General features: G+C 47.4%; 1 protein-coding gene across 1 annotated transcript in view; it reads right to left on the bottom strand.

The window, feature by feature from the left end:
- The window catches only part of ACKR3 (atypical chemokine receptor 3), a 41,315-nt gene that overhangs the window by 5,838 nt on the left and 10,354 nt on the right, over positions 1-25,123 (bottom strand). Inside the window, exon 3 of the mRNA XM_015634936.2 lies at positions 13,974-14,088. The gene's annotated coding sequence lies outside the window, so the exon portion shown is untranslated. The remainder of the gene's footprint in view (positions 1-13,973; positions 14,089-25,123) is intronic.

The following is a 25,123-nucleotide window of genomic DNA, read 5'->3' as shown; positions in this document are numbered from 1 at the left end:
AGCCCCGCACGGCCCCGGCTCGCCTCAGCCCAGCCCCGGCTCGGATCGGCCCAGCCCCGCACGGCCCCGGCTCGCCTCAGCCCAGCCCCGGCTCGGCTCGGCCCCGCTGGGTCTCCGGGAGAGGCAGCGAGGGGTGCGGGCAGCCGGGGCGGGAGAGGAGGTGATACCGGGACAGGGGGGAGATAAGGAGGGGAGCAAAGGGAGGAGAAAGGGAAAAGCGGGGGAAAGAGAGAGATGAAAGTGAGGGAAAGAGAGAAAATGAGGAGAGAAATAGAGAGGAAAGTGGGAGGGGGAAAGATGGGAGAAAAAGAAATAGAGAGAGGGAAAAGGGAGGGGAAAAGGAGAGGAGAGGAAAGAAGAGGAAATAGAGGGAGGAAAAAAAGAAATAGGAAAAGGGGAGAGGAGAAGGAGAGAAAAAGATGGAAATAGAGGGAGGAAAAAGGAAAGAAAGAGGGAAAAGAAGAGAGAAACAGGGAAAGGGAGAGAAAAAGAGGGAAAGGGAAAGAAAAAGGAGAAGAGAAAAAGAAATAGGAAAAAGGGAGAGAAAAAAGGGAGGAGAGAAAAAGAAATAGAGGGAGGAAAAAGGAGAGAAAAAGAAAAAAGGAGAGAAAGAGGGAAAAGGAGAGAAAAACAGGGAAAGGGAGGGAAAAAGAGAAGAGAAAAATAAATAGGGAAAAGGGAGAGAAAAAAGAGGAGAGAAAAAGAAATAGCAGGAGGAAAAAGGAGAGAAAGAGGGAAAAGGAGAGAAAAAAGGAAAAAGGAGAGAAAAAGCAGAAGAAAGGAGGAAAAATAAGATAAATAGAAGGAGGAAAAAAGGAGAGGGAAAAGGAGAAAAATAGGAAAAAAGGAAAATACAAAAAGAGAAAAAGGAGAGGATAGAAAAAGAGAAAAATGGAAACATAGAAGAAAAAAGGAAAAAGAAAAGTAGAGAAAAGAAAGTAGAAAAAGAGGGGCAAAGACAGAAAAAGTGAGGAAAGATGGAAAGGTGAAAAAAGAGAAAAAGAGGGAAAAGAGGAAAAGTGACAAAAGAGATAAAAAAGAAAAAAAGGAGAGAAAAGGGAGAGAAAAAATACAGAAGAAAAGGGGAGGGGGAAAGATGATGAAAGAGAAGGGAAGAAAGACAGGGGAAGAAGAGAAAAATAGAAACGGGGAGAGAAAACAGATTTTAAAACATGAAAAAGCAGAAAACACATGTGAGGGGAGGGGGGGAAATTAAACAGCATGTCTCTATTTGTTTTCTGTTTTGATTTGTTTTTTCCCTGCCACAATAAAATACTGAGGTAGACAAGGCAAGGGGAGGCAGCAGATCCTCTCCTCTGCTCCCTCCCCAGGGGTAAGAAAAACTAACGCCAAGGAGAAACAAGGCAGGTGAAAGTGAAAATCCCCTTCCTTGCAGGGCTCCTGAGCACGGGGAAGGTGAGGGAAAGGGGGGTCACTCGGGCTGTGTGTCCCAGGGAAAATTGGATATCCAGCCTCCTGCCGAGCCCTGAGAGCGGCACTGACAGCTCCCAGGGATCTCCACCAGGCTGCTCCCAAAGCTCCAGGTGAGCCAGAGCAGGGCTTGGCCCCCAAACCCTCCCCCTGAGCCCACAGCAACCTACAGCTCCTAAATCACCTCAGCATGGCTTTGGGGTCTTCTCTGATTTGGCTGCCAGGGAACAGGAACAGAGGGATGTGTCTCCCACCATCCCATGGATAGAAAGGGTGGAATGTAAGGTGCCTCCTCTCCCTTCCTCACTTCCACTCTCCCTGGGTGAGGTCCTCCCAACTTCACAGCTGTCAGTGAGCAAAGCGTTCCAGCATCTGCTTGAATTCCCAGTGATTGCCCAACTCCGCGGATATTGGTGGGATTGAAGCACGGTGATGTCAGAGAGTGACAGGATTAGGTTTAAAAATAATCATGGACTGAAGAACTTGGCTAAATCAGGCTCTTGAAAATGCTAGGGAAAAAAAAAAACAAACAACCAAAAACCAAAACTAAAGGCACTGTAGCAGCACTCTAGTCACTTGGCCAAAAAAGCAAGTGGAGTGGTTTGGCCTTACTTGGTGTGCCAGAAAATAACACCAAAATGTGCAAAGCCTTCCAGAGCTCTCCAGAAATACCAGCCAGCACCTGGAACCACAAAGCTGCTGGATGTCCAGGAGTCACAGACAACCTCCCCTCCCCTGCCTTTTGCCAAGGCAGAGCCCTCACTGCCCTCTCCTGGTTCCTCCTTTCAGGTATCATTTTATGGGGAGCATGTTCCTCACAGAAGAGCCAGGGCCAATCCCCTTTTCGTTACAAAAACTGGAGTTCAGGCATTAAAAATCTGCACAACACAAAAGCACCTCCCTAGAACAGAGCAAGCAGAGCTGGAAACCTCAGATAAAATCAGCAGAAGGTCGATGTGCTGCCTGCTTGCCATGATTAATTGGTATCTGCCACCAATCCAAGCAGGTGATCCAAGGGATGTGATTGCAGAATGCAGTTGCTGTGGCCAGCAGCTCCTTGGAGATGCAGCTGTCCAGGTGATCTATCACTCACTGAAAAGAGACAGGCTGGGAGAACTGGGATTGTTCAGCCTGCAAAACAATGTTCTGAGGGAACCTTGAAGCGCCTTCCAGTGCTTGAAGGGGTTCCAAGAGAGCTGAAGAGGGACTTTGGATAAGGGGAAATAGCTTCCTGTTGCCAGAGGACAGGATTAGATGAGATATTGGGAAGGAATTCTTCCCTGTGAGGGTGGGCAGGACCTGGCACAGGGTGCCCAGAGAAGCTGTGTCTGCTCCTGGATCCCTGGAAGTGTCCAAGGCCAGGTTGGAGGGAGATTGGAGCAACCTGGGATAGTGGAAGTTGTCCCTGCCCATGATAGGGGGTGGAATGGGATGAGCTTTAAGGACCTTTCCAACTCAAACTATTTTATAATTTAGGAAAGCAAAGCTCTGCAGTTTTCACCCTCTTATGAAGGAGTCTGTGACAACATGTCAGTGTTGGGTAAAATGCAGCACTGAATGCCAGATCATTATTTAACTGCTTTGGTTTGCATTTATATTTTGTTTAACTGCCTGAACTACAGCAATATGTTTTTGGTTTTTTTTCTCCAAAAGCATAAGATTTTACTAATGGGAGTAGAGGAGAGAAAAAATCCTGAATTTCCCCAGTCCTCACAGCCTTTCCCAATTGACTTTGGGAATGCAGGCTGAAAGCACCCTTCCTTTCTCTTAAGGTTTCCCTTTCCAGCTGGGAGGCAGATGGAAGCTGACACCCAGCCCTGCCTACTCAAATCAACAGAGAAATCAAAGATAAAAATTAAAAAACTCAATTTGGCAGCTCTGAGTGCTGGGAATACACAGGCTTGGGAGTGAGAGAGAAGGCCAAGAAGGCAAAGTGCAGATTGTATTGGGTGGGGGAGCATTTTGATTGCACGGCAAGTATCAGTGGGACAAAGGGAAACATTTCTCCAATTGCACAAGAGAGGGTTTGCGTGCAGCAGGAGCAAGGTGGGAGCAGCCTCAAGCACAGGCAGAGAAAGGTGCCAGCAGTGAAAACACACACCTGGCCATGACAGAGCCTGGGACAGCCTTGGAGGAAGCCAGGCTGTGATCCATGAGGTGTCTGAAGGTGGAGCTGAGCTTCCTGCAGGATGAACACTCAGCACCCGCTTCCTCCCTCTGCCAAGACAACCAGCCCTGTGTCCTCTCCCGGGCACGTTCCTCACTGCATCACGGGATGATGGAGGGATGGATGGATGGATGGATGGATGGATGGATGGATGGATGGATGGATGGATGGATGGATGGATGGGTGGATGGATGGATGGATGGATGGATGGATGGAGGAATGAGCCCCTGTGCTAACAAAAGGAATAAATAGATGACTGCATCAGGAGTCACCTCTGAAACGGCAGCAGAAAGGAAACGAGCAGCACATTTCCAGCATCAGTGGCTGCGGTACTGCCCAGCTTCACTTCCCCCCAGCAGCAGGGAACAATCAGGTCATTTAATGCCAAACCATGACTCCAGCAGTGTCAGCAGCCTCAGGGAAGCCCCAGGGCTGGTCTCCTGTCCAGCTCCATCCTGTCCAGTCCGGAACAGACGCATGATGAGGAAAGCAAGGGGAAGAGAGCAGGAAGAAGCAGCTTCCCACTGCACGGCAGGAAAGGTTCTTGTGCACATAGGCAGCTCCAGGAAACCAGAGTCCTCCTCTGCTCAAGGATGGAGTGAACCAGAGATGCCCCAAGCTGAGGAAGGTGCTCAGGGGGTGGGAAAGCCAGTGCTAGAGAAACTGGGGCAGAAAGAAGCTGACCTCTTAAAAGTGGAGAAAAAGGAAGAGAAGTGCATGGAGAGGCTGCCAGGGCAACCACAACCCATCCTAGGGCAAGGCTTCTGCTTCCCCTAGCCTAGCCTAAACCACTAAACCAAGCAATAAAAGAGAAATGACAGCTCAGAACTTTCCTTCCTCCTCCCCACCACCCACCTGTTAGTTCAAAGGTTCATGAGATATTATATTTTTATTGCTAAAAGCCATTCAGGGGCTGGTTTCCATCGCTGCTGCAGCTCCAAGGCTGCATTTTCAACTTCAGCACCACAATAAGGACCAAATTGAAGATGAAGATTGTCCAGCATAAAGCTGAGCTCCTAGGGCTGTCACAGGCCTCCAGTATCTGTGGTTTGAGGCAGCATACGCTGAAAGCTTTGAGCAAAGCTGCCGGGAGAGATCTGTGTTTTCCAGTTCCTGTCCGGCCCGGGGACGCTGCCATCAGCTCTCGCCTCCTGACAAGTGATGGTGAGCAGCTCTGATGCAGAGAGACAACTCAAAGCACACAGTGCTCCACGTGGCCTTCTTCAGCTGGGCCACCCAGGCTTTTAACCATTCTCTGGCTTTGTCCACCCAAAGACAGAATCACAGAATCTTTTAGGTTGGAAAATGCTTCCGAGATCGTTGAGTCCAACCTGTGACTGATCCCTACCTTGTCACCCAGCCCAGAGCACGGAGTGCCACATCCAAGCATTCTTTGGATGCCCCCAGGGATGATGGAGAGAGAGAGAAAGGTTTAAGGTCTTGTCCACCTGCATGGCAGGGCATTTTCTGTCAATCCCAGCAAGCTTTCCCAAAGCCAAGCAATAATACAGCAACAATTCCAGCAGGATCCACCGAGGAAAGGGCTGGCAGAGAAATCAATTTGCTATTTTCAGTGCAATGAGAGCTTTCAGGAGAAATCAATTGATGGTGGAATTAGGAATATGACCTGTGTAGCCAATAATTATAGAAGATGGGTCTCCCCTTCACAGTTCATTTTCATCTTGCCCTTTCCACTAAATAAAGGTGTTACCAATGGATGTTATTTGCTGCTCCGTAATCTGCTGTCAGAGGCATTACTGCCATTTATTTGAGAGCGTGCCAGAATGTGACCATGAGGAGGATAACATCAAACCCTGAGCCAGAAATCCTGCCTGGAGCAGCTAAGCAGGCAGCAGAGAAGATTTTTTTCAGAGACATTGATTTTTACATAAACATTATTCAAAAACCTCTGCTGTCCTTACGGCGCACTCTCGGATTAGCAGTGAGACGTAAACACGGCAAGGGCAGGTTCTGACAGGAGCCAGGCTATGGAAATCTGCATCAGCAGCAAGTGGCAGGCTGGGGACAGAGAGAGGAAGGCAAGGAGCTGGAATCAGGATGATGGGATCCCCCCACCTCTGCTTGCTTCCATGGGAAAGAGCCCTGCTAGGTGTAAAACAACTTAAATGTTACAGGCTGGTAAGAAATAAAAAATTCATTAAATCATAAATCTTTTGGAAAGGGGATCTACTGTGGAGATTATATTCACTTCTCATGGACATATTAATTCAATGGTGGCATATCATATTGTTCTCTGCAGGGGAAAAAAGACATATTGTTTTAAAGTCTGATATTTAGAGCAGTCCTTGAAGAAGGAAAGCAAATATAATCTTGGCAAGGAAAACTGAGTGCAAGAGCACCGAGGAAGGGACATTAAACGCAGGTCCCAGGTCCCAGCTGCTGAAAGTCAGCATGGTTTGACTGCAGTTCTTGGAGCTAAGCCCATGCATGGGAGCAGAGAGTGAAGGTCACCTCCATTTAGCCACAACTCCTTGACAATGTTAAGTGAGTGAGCACAAAGGGTAATTTTTTACTGTGAGAAGTCACTGTTTGCCCACCAGCAAACAGGTGAGAAGACAAAGACATTACAGCTGCTTTCATTGGATGTTTGGTGGTTGGGAACTGTCTGGTTCTGTCTCCTTCTGGATTGCTTCTGGCTCAGCAGTGGAAATCGCCGAGCTCTCCTGGCTCTCAGTCCAGCCAGACACTCAGGATCTGGGGAGAACTCAGTAGCCAGCTGCAGAACATGGACTCTCCAAAGCCCTGCTCCAGCTGCTTCCCAGCCTAGCATCCCTTCATCCTTGGTCTCCATTCTCCAGGAGGCTCCAGTGGCACATGCTAGATGCTCCTGCTGCAGATCCAGCCCCACCTCCTGCCTAAACTGGATCATTTGGGGGCAAATGAAGCCCTGCCTCCCTCGAGAGACCTTTTCTGGCAGACACCTTGCACACAGCAAGGTCTCACAAAGGCAGCTGTGATGTGGGACTGGCCGCAGGCCCCCTTCCACAGGTATGGTCACACTCCACCTTTGGCTTCCCACCTGTCTCCTGACCATACAAATCTTGTGTTCCTTTGAAATAAGAGCATCCCTGCTCCCCTTTTTCCTCCCTACCTGTCTCCTGGAGCGTATTGTTCCTCAGGAGAAACCTGGGGATTGTAGAAAAACAGCTAACAGAACAGCTACAGGAAGGTTTTCAGCACACACACTACTCAGTGTACAGTAACTGCTTGTGCCCATGGCCTTCCCCTGTGCTAACTCACCATCCAAAGGAGTTTATTCCAGAGGAACAAGGGGAGAGGACAGCTTAAGCTCTCCACACAAGATAACAGGGACCGCTGAGCGGCTCTTGCACCATAAAACAATCAATGCCTGTTTGACCCCGTCACACTCTCAGCCAGCCCAGGCACAGATAACCCAGGCTGACCCATCAGGAAAGATGGGATTTGCTTATCACTGGGACTGCATAGACCACTCTGCCCAAGAGGGCTCACACATACAGCCTCCTGCAGGACTTCCAGCTCTCCTCCTTCCCTCTGCCCGGCTATCTCACCCTCAGCTTTCCCAGCGCCCATCCCAACCAGGTGTGAAATTTGAAGCATCACCAAACTGCACACAGGGCTGTTCCTAGGTAATTATATGAGCAGATAAAATAAAAAAGGGCTGATAAAACATTAACCACGAGCATGCAGAACAACAAAGTCAGAGCACCTGAACCACAAAGACTCTTAATGCAGCACTAAGTCAGCTGGACCTTAGTTGTGTATTTGCCATGTGGATTCAATACCTCCTTGAGATAGAAAACAGGAATAAGGCCCTATTTTTTACCACATGTGGGCCAGGCTCCTAGTTGAAACAGGCAGTTCACACTGGCCAAAACCTTGGACATCTAATTTCTGTTGCTGTGGTCCTTAGCAATGGCTTTAGGTTCGAGGCACACTGGTAGCATAGCCCAAAACCATAGGAAGTAAAAGAGGTTTTACCTTACTCAAATGATCCAACAGAAGGAGGCAATGTGGGCTTTAGCTTCTGTCCAGGGCCCCTGGAAAGTTAATCCTAGCTGATTACACCATTTCTTTTCTTTTTTTTTTTTCCATAGAAGAAATAAACAGTCTTTTGTACCAAACATAAGGCTGCCTTATTTTGAAGGAAGATTTATCACCCAGGCTAAATCCATGAGTTCATTCTGGTTTTGCCCCAAATCTTCAAAGCAGTGTTTTACACTGCACCACACAAAACAACTAAGTTGTTCAGCTGGTTCTGCCTCTGTGTCAGGCAGTCCCCAAAAGACATCTCACTTTTCCTTATAAAAAATAATAAAAGAATGCAGACCATCTCATCAGTGGCTTAAAGCCTGCACAGCAAATTCCACGCAGGCATGTCAGAGCTGTGCACACACATCCATAAGGACTGGCAGACCACAAACACCAGCACTGTGTTGGGGCTTGGAGGAGTAGAAGATGTCCCTGCTGATGGCAGGGGGGTGGAACAAGATGAGCTTTAAGGTCCATTCCAATCCAAACCATGCTGGGGTTCTCTGGTGTGACACTGCTCAGTGAGGGGAAGTGGCTGATGGGTGACAAAATCTGCTGAAATAAGGATTGCTCAGTGCCTTCCCTGCACCAACAGGGGCTCTGTTGTACTGAGCTGAAACCTTAAACTCATTACAATGTCACTCTGTCTTTGGATCCCATATCCTGTGGGGGAATCTTCTGGGAATGTATTTTGGTTCAGACTTGGGTCAAGGAGAGTTGACTTGACCTGAAAATAAATCCAGGCGATCTTGAGCTGAAGAGCCATTGACTACTGTTTGCAATACAATAAAGTGAGCAGATCAAACTCGGCTGAAAGCCAGGCTTAACATAAATCCAGGGAAAAAGGGGAACAAGAAGATTCATTCAGCACCACGACAAAGGGGATATTTTTTACATTGGCACAGTTCAGAGCAGCGACTGAAAAGCGCTTCCCAGGCAGCATTTTTAGTGTCCCATATGGTGTGTGCTGTTTAGCTCTGCTGGTATCTCCAAAGGACTGGCAGCAAGATAAGAGTTTACACCACCTGGATGTGTGTGAGAAAGGGGTTGTGGATGTTTTATTTTTTATTTTTTCACCATTTTTAACGTCACTAGCAGGAGTTCCTCAGCTTGCACACAGGGCAGCTTTTGTGAGAGGTAATTTATATGGATCCCCAAGGAAGGGTCTCAGTGGCCGGGCTCTGAGCTCTGTTGTGTGCACATGTGTGTAAAACTCTCTGTAGCTTTTGGTTTACAGTCCAGGTTGTACTCACTGCAGCTCCAGGATGAAATCTTCTCCTGCCTCACTGCACCACTACCTTCACTGAAGTCAGCCTTTCTCCTCTTCCAGGAGCTGTCAAAATGTTTGCTGGATAAAGCAAGTTTTGGTCCAGATCCCTACCCACACCGCAGTGCATCCTCAGAAAACGTGGACATCCCCACAACTCTCCTTCCCAGGGCTCAGCTCCAGAAGCAGCAGCTTGATCCACCAGCTCTTTGTCCATAACACAAACCCCACTCAGCAAATTTTCCAGCTCCTCCACGAGGCTGCTTGTCCAGCAAACACTCAGGAACCTCTGCCCACCCAGCAGCCCAAGCACAGTAATTTGGCCATTTTCCCAAAGTTCCAACTTCACCAGCAAAGCTGTCCCACGAGGATCTAATGAATGCATCCTGCAGAACAAGCTGTGGGTAATGACAACATCTGGTGATGCTTGGACATCACCTCTTTCTGTCCCTGCTTAGCCTCCTCAGAGCTCTCCTAGAAAAAGCTTTTGTGCTTTTCCAACCTAGAGCAGCTGGTTCATCTCCAGATAAATATTAAATGGAGTTTAGTCCTTCTGCTGGCATTCATTATCCACTCCATTTTATATTAAGAAGCTGGTCAAATCCCTCCAGCCTTCCCAGACAAAACCAGCCAGGGTAGCTGCTTTCAGGAGATGAAGGCAGCCTCTGTGGGAAGACATGAGTGCCACATTCCTCATCTGAGTGCAACTATTTCTAAACACAGCTCAGGGAAAGCTGCATATTTATTTTTTTTATTGCATTAAAACCCATTTTATTAACCAAGTGGTACTTTAATGTGGATGATGCCTTTGTTTATAAAATAAATTATGCTGTTTCTTCCCATCTCCCACTGTGATTGCATGATTCTTGGTCAGATTGTATAATGTTTGATCTAAGAATGTATAAACTCCACTAAACAAAGCTGCAATAGAAAGCTGAATAATAAGTCGAGACTCCAACCTCTCTCAGGGAAAAAAAAAGGTGAGTTTGACAAAGTAACATGCTGAGAGAGCCTGGGAATCTTTCTGATGGAATCGAGTATTTTAACAGGGGCTGAATATTCCAACTCAGCATTTCCCATCTGTGCTCTTAAAAAGTGACAGGGACTTCACCCCTGACTCAAGTGAAATCTTCACAAATTGGGATTTCTTTAACAATTGTGTGAAAATTAACACTTTCACTTGCAATTAGCAGCACCACAGCCCTGTTCACACATTTGCTGCAGAAACAAGCTGCACATGAATATTCACAGCCAGGCAATGCCATCTCGAAGAAAACCAGTGCTGGGAAGGGCTTTACTTGTCTCTCCTTCAGACAGAAAAAAGACACTGATGGGTCTCTGCACAGGGGCTTTGCAGATATTTGCCACTGCTCATTTTGGAGAGCTCAGGGACAATCATGGAATGGTTGGAAGGGACCTTAAAGTCCATCCAATTCCCACCCCCCGCCGTGGGCAGGGAACACTTTCCACTATCCCAGGCTGCTCCAAGTCCTGTCCAGCCTGGCCTTGGACACTTCCAGGGATCCAGGGACAGCCACAGCTTCTCTGGGCACCCTGTGCAGGGCCTCAGCACCCTCCCAGGGAACAATTCCTGCCCAATATCCCATCTAACCCTGCCCCCTGGCAGTGAGAAGCCATTCCCTCTTGCCCTGTTCTATGTTCCTTGTAAAGTCACTTCTCACCTGCTCTGCTGAGGCAGGTCTAGGCATTATGGAAACTCAAGTGTTTTTTAATGGACACATCTTTCCTTCCCAAAAAATATCCATCATCACAGTAGCTGAACTTCTCAACCCCTCTGTGTTTGTAGAACCATCTTACCACTTTTTTATAAGTCAGTTCCACTTAGAACAGCAAAAACCTGAGCAAATCCAACCCTGGATATTTTCCAGCCATCAGGAAAGGTCCCAGAAGGAGAAGACCTGTCCAGTCTTTATCCATGACCCGCCCCTTCTCTGCTCAGGTGCCAAGTGCATTGCAGTCACAGAATGTGAGTCCTTTCTGCACAGCTCACACCACTAAAACCAGTTGGAAACGAGGGAGAATTACTGGTTTTAATGTCATAAGCTTGACAGAAATGTTATGGGAGTTAGGCAGACCCTTTTAATGCAGCAGTCTTCAAAGTAAAGCTGTGGTTATTTCAACTCCACCTTTCCTGACTAGTGCAATTAAGCCTGAAGGAGCACAAGAAATGCAGGAAAGGAGAAGGAGGTCAGAAAAACTCAGTACTGCCTCATGGATAGTCCCATTTCAAAGCACACTGTGTGTGGCCAAGCAGTGAAAGCCAAAATTATGAACTCAGTCACCAACCAGACCTGGAGCAGAAGCTCTGCCTAGGACTTTAAAAATCCAAGTAAAGTGTCATTCCTTGGTGGCATTCCATCCTCAAGCCAGTCTGAAGTCATCCCCAGGATCTGATGGGTGGTGTTCCATGACATCCTGAAGAGCCAGAGGCCACCCTGCTCCACCCTTTCCAGGAAGGATGGGCCCATCATCTCCTCTTTCTGCAGGACCTTCCCTTTCCAGGATCTGCTCCAGCACCTTTCAGCTGCACCAAGGCACAAAAGATAAAGAAAGTGCCTGATTTCCAGTGTCAAAGAGAAAAAGGAGATTTCCTGGGGCTCCTTTCCACTAGCTGAACAGCCAAAAAGTTGTTCTCTACCAGAATAAATGCCAGGAAGAGATCTGGAGCTGATCTGAAGCACATGAGTGGAAATTGGTGGAGGCCTTGGTGTCCTTAAGGAAGCCAGGAGAGTGGAAAGCAGAGAACCACAATCCTCAGAGCTTAAAATATTTACTTAAAACTGGATGCCAGGAAGGTGAACCAAAATAATGCTTGAAAAGACAGAGTGGCTATTTAAGGGATGGAAAGACAGATTGTAATTACAGGGTCATGGGATAAATTTAACATGGCTCATCTGAAACAAATTGAGAACCAATTAGGCACCCAAAATGAAACAAACACCTCTAAGTCCTTTACTAACTCTTACTTGGAGTAGCAGAGGAAATTCAGTTTTAAAAGCAAATGCCTTCTCACTTTGCAGAAAATTTTATAGGGATGAATCAGGTAGTAAAGTTCTTGCCAGCAGTTGTTTTGCTTGGCTGCCTGAAAAGCAAACAAATAAATAAACCAAAAAAAACCCCAAACAACTCCTTGATTGAAACTTCAGGCTAGTCCTGGAAAATTCCCAGCCCACCAATAGAGCTGGTGGGGAGCGTTCCAACAGGCAGACTTTGGGCAGAAGAAAGGTTTTCTGCCAAAAAAAAAAGTTGGGTTTCATGGAAATATCGTCACGGAAATATTTTCAGTTTTCCAGCACGTCAAAAATTGAAGGAACGTCTTAATTTTCAAGGTTAAGTCATCATTTGGTCTGGATCAGCTGCTGTTCCCCACCCTTGGTGGGTGAAACTTTCTGTTGGAGCTCCCTTAACATGATTCATCCAACCCTCTCCCACGAGAGACATTGCTTCCTTGGCATCCCTCCTGCATCCTGAGAAACACAGTCCAGCCAGAGGAGGACGGAGGCAGCTGCTCCAGGCTCTTGCACAGAAACAGGAGGACTTAATCATGCTCTTGACATGAAAAAGAAAAGGATACATTTGGTTTTGAAGCCAAGCTGCAGTGATGAGTCAAGCACAGCGCTGTAATCAGCACACACCCACTGCTGGCCCCAGAAGTGAGGGGTTTTTATTTATGGGTAATTTATGGGTTATTAGAAGGAACCAGGAGACAGCAGGATTGCCACCAGGCCAGCTGCCATTTCTGCCAGTCCCTCTAAATCCTCTGCATTCCCCAACAAGCTATGAATGGCCAGATGGATGAAGGAGAGGGCAAAAGGCACTTCCAACCACTCTACAAGACCTTCACCGAGCAGTCCATTGTTGAGCAAGAGGCCCACACATGATGATTGGTCTTTTAAAACAGACATTACACACACTTTTGGGGCTTTCCCGAGCTATCAAGACATTTTGGCTCATCCTTCAGGATTTGGCATGCAGTATTTATCAGCACAGACAGGTGTTTGGGTAGCGGGATGTCCAGCCATGGTAGGACAAGCATCTGCTGATCATGATCAGTTGCTCCAGAACAGGTCCTTGTGTCTTGGAAATGCTGGGAAGTCAGAGTAAACCAAAGATGGATTTAGGGCAGTCCCTGGGACACAGCATTGGTCTCACAGTGTGTCTGCACAGAGCAAAAGGTGCTGCTCACTCTGTTTGGGCTGTAACTATCAGTAACTCTGGGACTGCCCAGGAGTTCAGGGCAGGTCAACGTGCCACGAACAATTCCTGTGCTCCAGAGATCTCCATTCAGCAGTGACTAGTATTTACTTCATACCCTGAGTCATACCACCACTGTTAGTTCTGTATCAGCTCATTTAAGCAGACAAGGATATGCTGATGGTATCTCAACCCCTCCAGACTTGTTTTGTCAAATGACCACCACGCCCTGCCTTGCCTTCAAGGATTCACTGGCATTCAGCCTGGAGGAGCAGTGAGCTAGAAATCCCAGTGTGGAGCCAGAAATAAAGACTCCTCTCTGTTTACTACCTGAGCTGCAGTCTTTTGCCCTTCCCACTCAAGAAAAACTTATCTTTGTAAGATTTCAACCGGTGCTTACATCCCCATAACAAATGCACACAGAACTTGAATGAGCCAGATTAAATGGCTACGAGTGTTTTTGAGGTCATTGAAGTCAACAGAGCAAATTTCCTGTTGGGTTTCTCTCAAATAATGTAAAACAAAGCCATTTATTTACTCTCAAAAAGCATTTGGGATGACATAAGCCTGCTTTCATCAGCAAGAGGCCAGTGAGGCTTGTAATCCCTTGCAAACATTTTGTCATTGAGGTCTTCTCCGAGTTACAAGTGGAACTTCACACTTTGGGACAGCTGCTTTTGGAATCCTGTAGGATCTGATGGCACCAGCTTAACATCAACCAGCCTATCAAGTACTTAAACAGTAACAACAGTACTGAGAGTGAAGAGGATTCAAGAAGCAAAATTACCACGTTTAAAACCTTTTCAGGAGTTTCAAACCCTGAACCACGTATGTTCGGGAATTTCTGAGACTCATTCCTACCTTTTTTTTCTCCTTACTGCAGGTGATGTGAGAGTTTTCATGTGAGCCTGGTGCACATCAATGCCATCTGGAAGGACCCTCATTCCTGGATATTCACAAATGTTTTACTGCACAGCTGAAAAATGTGAAAAGGAATAAATTATAAAGCATCTTGAGCGATCATCCACTCCCACGAGGCACTTTTAGGAATAATGTACAACTACATTACAAAGCCCCTTGTTCTTCAAAGCGATGCTGATGCTGCAGAAAATGATAAATCAATACTGCAGAGGGCTTTCAAAACTGCTTGTTCCTTAGGGTTTATGAGGGGGCTGTGATGTCCACGTTAAACGTAGGGGTTGCATGCCTCCAAACCTATGTTCTTCCCTTCTGTGAGTTTTAGGCTGCCAAATCAAATGCAGAAATAGCTTCAAAAAGGGTTCAGAAGATGTAGGTGCACCCCAAGAAGCTGAGACATTGTGCCTGCTCTTACAGACACAAAGCCATCTGAAGTACTGAGGGGCAGCAAAGCTTTGACACACGGAGAGTCACAAGCTGCTGGTGACATGGAACAATTGGCAGCTGCCCAGCTCATTATGCCCAGCCATCCTTCGAAGGCTGTCATTCTGTGGAGCAGAAATCAATACCCCACACACTGCCACGAGCTGAGCCTGGGGGCTGGGGCAGTGGATCACTGGGAAAGCAAGGAATGGGAACGCTGGAAGTGGGAGCAAGCACAGCCTCACCTGATCCTGTAATGTGGAGTGAAAAGGGGGAGCCAGGAACACAAAATGTTCAGGTTCCTGCTGCAGGGGGCCTGGTTTGTGGTCCCTCCACACAGAGGCAGGTGTGTGCTGATGGGTCCTTGCCATCACCCCTTGTGGCCAGGCTGATGTCGTCAGCCCCGTGTCAGACAGGGCTCTCACAAACACCGCCTCCGCTCCAAACACACAATCACTTAACACAAAAGCACTCCTTTATCATCACAATATCGTCCCAAATTGCACAGGAAACACACCTTCAAGGGAAGCATTTTAATATTGATCACCCCCAGGGACCTGTGTTAGCAATGGATGAAGAGAGGCTTTAACCACATCCGACAGGGTCACTGTTGTCCAAGGCTTTGGATCTCTTTGTTGCCCTCTCAAGACACTGCTCCGACCCGCTGGGCTCGTACCCCTCAATGCCAGAGGCTGGCTCCAGCTGCTTTTCATCGCTGTCTAAGAAATTATCACAGGAGACTTTGTGCAATTAGGTCTCAAAAATGGGGATGTCAGTCCTCCAGGGGAACTAAGCCTGCTTCATGAAAGCCACTTCAGCCTTTGCTTTCGCTGCACAAGGTGTTTTTTTTACCCTGAGGATTTCTATCAAAGCAAGACACTAGTCAAGACACAGCAAGCCAGAGTAGTTTTTACCTCTTTGTAGCTTATCAAGGTGAATGTCAGTGGAAAAAAAAAAAATTTTAAAATCTCAGAGGTGACCAGGCACAGAGATGGCCATCTAAAGTTACATACTTTGGTACAAGAAAAATAAAAAACCCACCCCTCTGTTTTTAGTAAAAGCAAACCTGGTCTGTCTCAGCGCCAGGACTCCGTTTAGAAATTGGCGACGGGAGCGTAATGAGCCGCACAAAGCCAGCCCTGTCACACCTCGCTGTTCCTCCCTGCAGACTGAAACCTCTCTCAGGATCCCCCACCTGGCTGAAGGTACCTTCCAGCCCCCATTCCCAGTGTCCTGCTGGCTGGACTGGGGAAGGGTGTGTTTCAAGGCCGTGTTTCTCAGGGTGGCTCCAGCGCCTTGCAGGATTTGAGGCACTGCAAGCACTGATCCTGCACACAAGGAATACCAGGGGGAGAATGGACAGGGATAATATTTGTTCTGAATGTATGTGATACAGGAGCGTGCTTCAAACCCAGCTGTGCAAACAAAGAAAGGAAGGAGAGGTATCTCTGGTAAAGCCCAGCTCTGCATGGATGGTGGATGAGGGAAATTCAAGGCTCTGGACAGCACACTCCTTTTTCCTCCTCCATCCAATCCTGACCCTCCCTGATCACTGCAGCCTCTCAGCTTAGAGGCATCCCCAGAATTAAAAGCCTGCCATGTTTAAATAATCCCTGCTGAACCCAGGCTGCTACACCTGGCATGTTCAACATCCACCTGGACTGGAGCTCCAAATCAAGATGATGCTCCCATCCCAGCAGCTCATGTTGAAATCCCAAGGCTGACAGGATTAAGGAGAGGAGACAGGAGTTGTCACTTCACCACTTCCCTTAGCATCTTCCTCTGAAGAGCTTAAGGCTTCTTACGTGGCCAAAATGTCTCCTGCATTTTCCCTGGTCATGGAAAGCAACAACAAATTGAGACAAGGTGAAGAACTAAAGCAGCCGGCATTCTGGAGAGATCCAAGCTATTCCCAAAAGGGAAACAGTTCCATCTTGAGGAAAAAAAAAAAACCTACTTGTTGCACTTTGACTGGGCTGGACTCCTACAACATTTATTTTCACAGGTAATTTATGCCTATGCAGCTCCTGCTCACCCAGAGCATCCACCACTCTCCAGCTACCCAGGCATCCCAGAAAATGTGGCATAAATGTGGTCCAATCCTTCTTTTTTTTTCCTCCTGGATATGACACTTAGTTCCAAACTGAAAACAAAGAAAAGCTGGATATCTCTCAGAGTGAATAACTGCAGGATTTTACTGCAGATGTTTTATCCAAAATATTTTCTAAACATCTTCACTCTGCAAACGAGGACTGAGCTTGTAAGTTCTTATTGTGCATTACATTTTTATTGTGTCTCTGAAATGAAGACATCATAAAATAAGTTAGTCTTGATCCCTTTTTCCCCCCCCCAACTCTGTGTTCAGGGTGAACAACAGGATGAACTAAAATACAAATTTACAGATAAAATTCGTATTTAGCTTTATGGAGGGATAAAGCTCTTCATTGCAGGATATTTTGACACAGACATTTCCTTACTGTCCCTGATCCAATCTAAAAAATGTCCTTTCATTTTCAGTCTGGATATAAAATGTCAGTGATCCAGAGGATAGAAATATTTGTAAAATGCCAATTTTTCTTCTGGCCCTCACCAACACACAGGAATTGTCAGAACACAAGACAGAAGATGAGGAATTGATTAATGGCTGAACTACAATTAAGTTGTAGCTTTCCCTTCACTTCCAGAGCTTTATTAGGCAGATTTTATTTGATGAAATCAATTATACGGCATGCTGGAGATAAGTTAGGGAATTAGCTTTGCTTATGCTAATGCCTATCACTCCGGGGTGGTTTTGCCTGGGAAGAAGGTGTGGAATTTGATGTGATTTATTTAGGAGCAGCCCTCATTATTCCATGAGGGGAAGATGGCTGCAGGGAGGAAAGGTGAGGGCAGAGCTCTCCAGGACCAGCACCTGTGGCATCTGCTCATTTCCTGACGTATTTTTCCCGCAGCACACAGAATTCCTGTGGACACTTTGAACACTGGGAGAGGCAGGGAGATGTCAATGCCTTCTGGAGCTTTTGGTTGGGGTGGTTTTATCCCTTGCTGGAATAACTCTTGGCTTCCTTATTTCCAGTTCTAGTTAATATAAAACCAGGACTAAAATACTGCAAAAGGGTCTGACAGAGCCTGTACCAGTGGGGAGAAATTGCTTTCCTCTCTTCTAAAAATGGGTCACCCACCTTAATCCAGCAGGTTCTAAGGGCACAGATTTTCACTGTCACTATTAACCTATCTCATCCTGAGATCCTTTGGAATTAAGCACCTCTGGAGAAGAGGGAAAGCCTTTCAGTACCCATTTGATGCTGTACAAAATCAAAGGTAAGTCCAAAGGCTTCTCCTGATTCCAGAAGGGGACAATTATCTGCTAATGATGGTGTCTGCAAGGCTCATGGTCACACTGAGCTGGATGCAAAGCTTAGGAAGCACAACTGGAGGTAAGTGCCACCTCTCCTTCCACCTCAGACTGGTAATAAACTGGAGACACTGGTGGTGAGAGGCCCCTTCTTCAGCTGACTGGATTTCACACAGCAATCTCTCAAAAATTGCTCAAGTGTCCTCTTGCAAACCAAGATTTTGGAGGTTTCCAGCACTGCTTGATAGAGCAGCACATTTCCAGAAAAGGCAAAACCAAATGAACAAAGTCAAACCCGAGGCTTTGTTTGCTTTAGAGCACAGGAACCAGCCCCCAGATATGAAACCTTATCTCCTGCCTCTAACAGGCTGGATCCCTGTTCTCTGCCTTGCTCCCAGATTTTCCTCCACACAGGCTGGCCTCTGAAGAGTCCTCCTGTGGCCACATGAAAGGCTTTTCACACCCCTGCATGGCACCAGCCTTTAATGCAGCCCAAAAATCAGAGCCACTGTCAGATCCCGGAGCTCAGGCTGCTCAGCCTTGGGTCTCCGACATGGAGCCTAAATGTACCGTGAAAAAATCTGGAAACAGAGGCACTTAGGGTTTTAATAAATGGAGATTTACTTAGTTTGAAGCTCAACATCAGGTTTCTGCTGTACTTAAAGTAAATACCATCCATTAATGAAGAAAACGTGGGGTGTGGGTTTTTTTGTCTTTTTCATAAAAATAAACACACAAGAAATTTAAAAGCTACAGCTTGTAGCTTTCTAAGGATTGCTTTTAATAAATTGAGCATGTACCCACTGTCAGGCATGGAAATGCATTTGACTGGGGGAAAAAATGCCTGTTCCAAAGCTTTTTCTCCAGTTTGACAGAAATGCTGCCAAGTTCAGACTGCCCAAGGTGAGACACATCAGGGATGCTCCTACAGCTTGGCACTGTCTGGGTCCCTGCTGGGGCCAGGTGGAACACACAGACCAGAGAGTGGAGACCAAGGCTGAGAAGGTGATGGAAATTTAAACAAAAAAAGAAAAAGCAAAGGAAAAAAGAACAACCAAAGCTTCCTGATGGCTTTCCCAGCTGATATCAAATACCAGCTGGTTGCTGGTGGATAGAGTCCACACAAAAGTGAGGGGTCTGGTTTCTGTCAGCCACAGCAACAGGGGAACGGGCTGAGCCCCACAAAATGCCTGCAGCAGTTTTTGGGGAAAGCATTCCCAAGGAAAGCAGACTCTTATTCCCACATGCCAGCAGGGGACACCTGCTTATCACCAGCACTTCTGTGTGACCAAGGATGGCACGTGAGGGTACACAGAGTGGTGACCACACAGAGGGAGCGGGCGCTCCTGTGTCTCCAAGAGCAGAAAGTAACACAAATCCCCATGGACTGAACCCATTTATAAGTGTTTTAACCTCATTTCCACCACTGCATTCCCCTTCCCAGGCTTCCCCACCAAGCACAACAGCAATTCTCCCAGCTCCCATCTCCCTGACCTTTCTGTTGTTCTGCTCCCCCACCCCTACACATGAACATCACCTGTAAAATCCAGTCCCAGTCAGCTCTCCCTGACCTATGCACCACTCAGAAATTCCTCCTGCTAACATCAGACATGCTTGAATTAGCAAGGAAATGAAAACAAGCCACAGGAAAGGAGCAGGCTGGGGGAAAGGTGGGGATGGAATGCTAAGCAATCATGTCAAGTCACGGCTGGCCACATCGTGTTAGCCGTGTCTGAGGGGTCCTTGTGTCAAAACAGCCAAGGAGGAATCCTGCACAGCCAATCCTGCAGCACTTTGGACTCTTTTTCGGGACACTGGCTCCTTCAAGGCATTGGCTGCACATCCCAGAGCTCCACTGCTCCCCTTCTTCACACCAGGAGAAGCCAGAAACCACCCAAGGCTCAGCCCTACAAAACCACCACTCTGCAAAGTTACTGTGCAGCTGGGAGAAAGGAGTTTGGAGAGGAATTAATGATTTTTACTCGGTATTAGAAATTTGCAGAGTTCTTATAAAAGTCATCAACAACAAAAAAAGAACACTGTTATTTCCAAAACAATCTTGTTTTCCCTATTGCTTCTTCTAACACAAACACTGGGAAAGATTCCAGCACTGGCATAAGCAACTCTCTCACCCACCTCATAAAAATGGCTGAAAGTGAGAAAATAAACACTTTTTTTATTCATCCAATATCTCCTCAGCCTTATTTTTGCTTGAGCATCCCAGGAAACAGAGCAGAGGTGAAGACAACCTTTCAAGGCTGACCAAATTGAGGCATCAAACAAGTTCTTTAATTTACCCTAGCAGAACCATAATCCAAACATATTTGCATGTGAAAAACCATCTCCCAAATTAGTCTAGCCATGACTGTGTGGGGTAGGGGGAGACTGTCGTTTTATTGATGTATCTTTATATTTTCTAGTTCAAAGAGGTATAAAACTGTTTCAAATACTCATTACCCCTTTTTCATTAATGTATTTTTAACGCTGTGATGTGTTTTTCTCATTGATAATGCTCTTAGAAGCCCATTTCCTCTAAGCATCCCTTTAGAAGAACATGAGCTGCAGGAGCAACAACCACAACCAGAAGAGATCCCGAAAACGTGGGTTGGGCTGCAATAGTAACTCTGCAGCAGTCCAAAAAAAAGAGAAAACCAGAAGTGTCTGGCTCTTGGAAGGTTGATTAAGTGAGAAATGAGGAGGATTTGCTTCCCAGGACAGACTACTTGCTCCCCACTACATAAACAAAAAGGGTCTTTATAAAGGGAAACATTTATCAGTTCTTCCTGAGCTCTGAAGATCTGATCACACTGCAGTACTCCAGTCTTCAATGTGATATGGAAAGAAATAAAGTTATATGGAAAGAAATTAAGTGACCACCTTTAAAACAGCTCCACAGGTTATAACCCTGGGAGAAGACAGTCCAGAAGCATTAAAGACCAGCCTTTAATCCAACAACTCTAATGAAATTGTGTAGCTACAGATGTGCCTGCCTCCTTAACAGACTGGACCAAATTCAACTCTGCTCCAACGCACCCAGCCCAGCCATGGCTTCCATCCCCACCCTTAATGAAAGCTTGTCCATGGTTTGAACCCAGCAACAATTAACCTTGACAGGGGGAGATAAGATTCAAGTTTCAAAGCACAGAGGGTTTGCTGGGGTTTTGTGCGCTTTCATGAGGCTCAGATTATTATTTTAATGCAGTTGTTTGTGGTTTAGTTTCCTTTTCTTTTTCTTTTTTTTTTTCCCAACTCCCCTTAATGGTAACATTGAAAAGATAAAAAGTTTATGCACTCATGGCAGGAGCCAAAGGATGGCCCAAGTCCAATCTTCCTCCACCCCACCGCACTCCTCGGATACACTTCCAGACAAGGGATCAGACAAAGAGATGCTGTGGAGAGTTTAGGACTGACTGGCCTCAGACTTTTTGGAAAAGGGAGAAGAACTCATTAGGCTAAAGGGAAAGCCAAAAGTAGTTGGGAGAGCACTTTTTTAGAGGCCTGAAGTAAGAAGCCAGCAGATCTCCACATAGTTCCCAGCAGGAAGCCCACAGTCATCCCCAGCACTGCTGATAGCCCCCCGTGCTTGGCCAGGTTCCACTTGACCATCTGGAGCTCATCTGCCAAGGTGCAGCTCTGAGGGAGGAGACAGAGGGCCTGGCAGAGGTGTTCAGGGAGGAGGAGGTCAGGAAGGGGATGAAGGCTTTGGCTCCTGAGCCTCAGCATGGCTTCACTTGACAGCAACCAAGGGTACATTTCTTCTGCAGATGGTGCAGCTGCCACTGGCATGGGCAGTCCTAGGAGAACTTTAGGACAACCAGCAGCACCTGCATGGAAACCCTCCCAAGAGAACTTTAGGAGAACTAGGAGAACTTTAGGATAAAGTTCTAGCAGGAGAACTTTAGGAAAACCAGCAGCACCTGCATGGAAACCCTCCCAAGAGCTGGGCCTGCGATCGGTACCATCGCCGCTCGCACCTGGTGTCTCCAGGAGCCACAAAGCCACGGCAGCTCCTGCCTCCTGGAGCAATACCTGCACCCCTTCTGTTCTCCACAGCTGATGTTTTCATCTTGCTGATGCCTTCAGCAGAGCTCCACCTGACTGGGGGCCAGCAGCTGGCTCGGTACCTCCGTGCCTCCTTTGAAGGCGGCAGCGATGCTCGCCCTCCCCGAGGGCTGTTAATGAGAGCCTGTTCTCTACTGAGGTGGAAGTACAGCTCTGAAGCCTCCACCAGAGCTCTCCAGACAATGCAGCCACGGGAGGTCTTTCAATAAGAGGAGAGAATCAAAGCTGGGGAGTGACCTGGTCAAATCAGCTGGGGAAGGAGATGTAGGGGGGAGGTGGGAGAGAGCAGGCGCACTGCAAGCGTTGCGGTTTGCTTCCCGTGTCCATTGGGCAGCAAAGAGCAGTGGCAGGAGAGTTCCCAGCTGCTCTCAATATGGGCAAACGTCACCTGGAAGGGTTTGCCAACTGTGGGGCTAGAAAATGTGCCATCAGCATAAGAGTGAAGCAAACTAGAGTGCAATATATGGTATTTATTTAAATGCACACTTGTGCCCCTGCTTTGCATTCACTGAAACCATTCATTAAGTTGAATACATGGATTTCCCTTCTCTCACCCTAAACCTAACCTTGGACACCTTGCTGTAGGTGAGGGGAGCAAGGAAAAGGGAAAAAAAAAATGCAGAGGAAAGAGAAAAGGACAGGACTTTTTCCAGGAGACCACCAGTAGATCACATAACCACCACCCACTGCAGCAATGAAAAGACAGCCCAGGCTGAGCTTTTCCTTCCCAACACACACCTCCATGTGAAGGTGAAGCTGCCACATCCTCCCCATGGAAGCTTTCAAAGATGCAACTCCTCAAGACTCATCCCAGTATTCCCAGATATTTTGTCCTCTCTTGGCATGCTGTAAGCACACCCATTTGTCTCCTTCAAACTCCTGCAGCTCTGTGCTAGGAGTGACCACTTACTATCTGATGATCATCCCTTCAGCCAGAAACGTGGGAAGCTCTTTTTCCAAGGGCTGTTTGGAGCCCAGGAATGGCTTTTAAAGGATGTTGCTCTCACTGAAACCAGCCAAAGTTAAGGCACAGCCTTCTAAAGAGCAATCCCAACAAGGCTGTTGCCACTATGATTTCAATCCCTTGGGATTGGAGATTGCAAGGCAAAGGGGTGAGGAGGGCAAGAGCTAGGGATGCTCCTGGCCAATCTTTGCAGAAAAATGCACCTGCAGGCAGAAGTCATGCTCCTCCCAGAGCCCAAACCAGCACCAAACCCACAAGCTGAATTGTGTCTTCTTTCATATTTTCAGCCCCTAGATCAAAAGACAAAGCCACAAGGGCACAGTCATCTGTCTGACCTGTCCCAGATTTTTTGAACTGCCCTGGAAAGCTACTGCAAGGACTTTAGGGGGGAAAAAAAAGAAAAAAGCTCCTGATAACACAGAAAGCTGGGTTTTAATATTGTGTGCATCATGGTGTGGCTCACAGCAGGCCACCAACCTCACACAAAACCTAGTTCATGGGGAAAAGTCTTTCTAGTAGCCCAGCAGCCTCTAAAAAGGGGAAAAAATGGGGCATCACATCTACAAAAAACAAGACACACTGCCAAACTGGCTGCTCACAGCTTCCAAGCAATAAACAAGCCATGGGCAGCCTTGATTTTTAACAAGACATCACTAATGGTGCATTCCAAACGTAAGGAACAGCTCCTGGGGCCAAACCACCAACCCAGGACTGCTGAAATACCCCACAGCTTGTGGAACCTTGCAGAGCAGCGCTGCGAGCTGCCGCTGAGCACGAGATGATTTCTGCCTTTGCCACATCCTTCCCTGCACGGCTTTCAAGTGCCAGCCAAGCACAGCGTTTTTCCTGCTCCTGGGTGATTTCAGATCCTTGACCTGGTAATGGTATCACATCTGCTAACTATTATCAGAGGGGGAGAAAGGCTCTCCCTCCTGGCTCCCCTGCTCCAATCCCGCACAGCACCGTGTTGTGTCTGTGAGAGCTGAAAGCAGCCCAGCTGTAATTCAAACAAATCAGATCTAATCACCCTTATCAGAAGGGTGATAAAATCAGCAAAGCTGAGAGGCTGCAAAAACACGAGGCAAAGAGGTATTTCTTGATGGGCACGGAAAGCCAACACCTCTGAAGAGCTGTTTTCCCCACAGAGACATCAGATCACGGCGGGGCACTGCTGAAGAGAAGTGTCAGTGCCGGTTCCCTGCCATCTTTTGCAGACCTAAAAAATGTTATTTCCCAAACTCTGCTGCTGAGGAGGGCTCTGAGGCACAGAGGGCTGTACTCCACAATCCCCCATAGCTCCCAAATTTTGGACAAAACAGTCACAGTCACTACAGATGGACTGACACGGTGCCAGCCAGATGCTCAAGAGCTGCAGCGATGGTCCAGACAAAACTTGGAGACAGATCCAGGTATTGTGGAGGTGACCACAAGCCTTACTTTGTTAGCACAGCTCCCCAGCCCAGAGCTGAAGATGAGGGTTTCCTGAGAGTCCCCTTCTGGAGGACAGCACAGTCCTGGATGCTCAGAGAAGCACCGTGGGGCTCTAAGGGTCAATCTGCACATAGCAGTATCCCACAGCTGGTTCTCTTTGCCTGGTCAGCGAGCCATTGCCAGCTCCTGATGCCAAATTCACCATCTCAGTGGCCCTGCACCACAACAGGAACAGTCCCTGGCAGTTTTCCTGCCTTGGGCTGCCCGGACTTTGTGAACCGGGGCTGCGATGAGATTTTTCTGGTTAAGCTCAGCTCCAGAGGAACCACCTGGAGTCCTTGGCCAGCTCCAGAAGAACCTCTGCCTTGGTCTGACTCACCTTCCCGTGGCAGAGGAGCCTGAGAAGCGTCCAGGAGAAGAGCCTTTCACAGGATGAAATGCAGTGCACACACTGCATGGGTGTGCAGACTTCCTGACACACACCCCTGACCTCACTCCAGCCAGCGTCACACAAAACAAAGCTCCACTTACCCACTAGCAGGGCATGTCACGCAGGGATGGAAAAATGAGGGCTGGAAGAGACCTCAGGAGGTCACCTAGCCCAGCTCTGTGCCCCGTTGGAAGAGTCAGCACTGTATTATCCACGTCAGGCACACATCTAACCTATTCTGAAAGGCCTCCGGTAACAAAAGCAACATATTCCAGGTTTTTGCTATTTATATCCTGATTTTGAGCACTGCGTGAAGAATGGAGGGCACAGAGGGGAATTGCTGCATAATAGCTGGGAATAGCTGCATAATAGCTGAACACTGCATTACTGAAATGTTGCAGGACCCCGGGGGAAGCTGCTGAATAGGT

The sequence above is a fragment of the Parus major genome, chromosome 7, assembly GCF_001522545.3.
Source record: "Parus major isolate Abel chromosome 7, Parus_major1.1, whole genome shotgun sequence".
Lineage (NCBI taxonomy): Eukaryota > Metazoa > Chordata > Aves > Passeriformes > Paridae > Parus > Parus major.
Note: the sequence above shows the minus strand (reverse complement) of the source record. Positions and strands in the feature narration are given on the sequence as shown.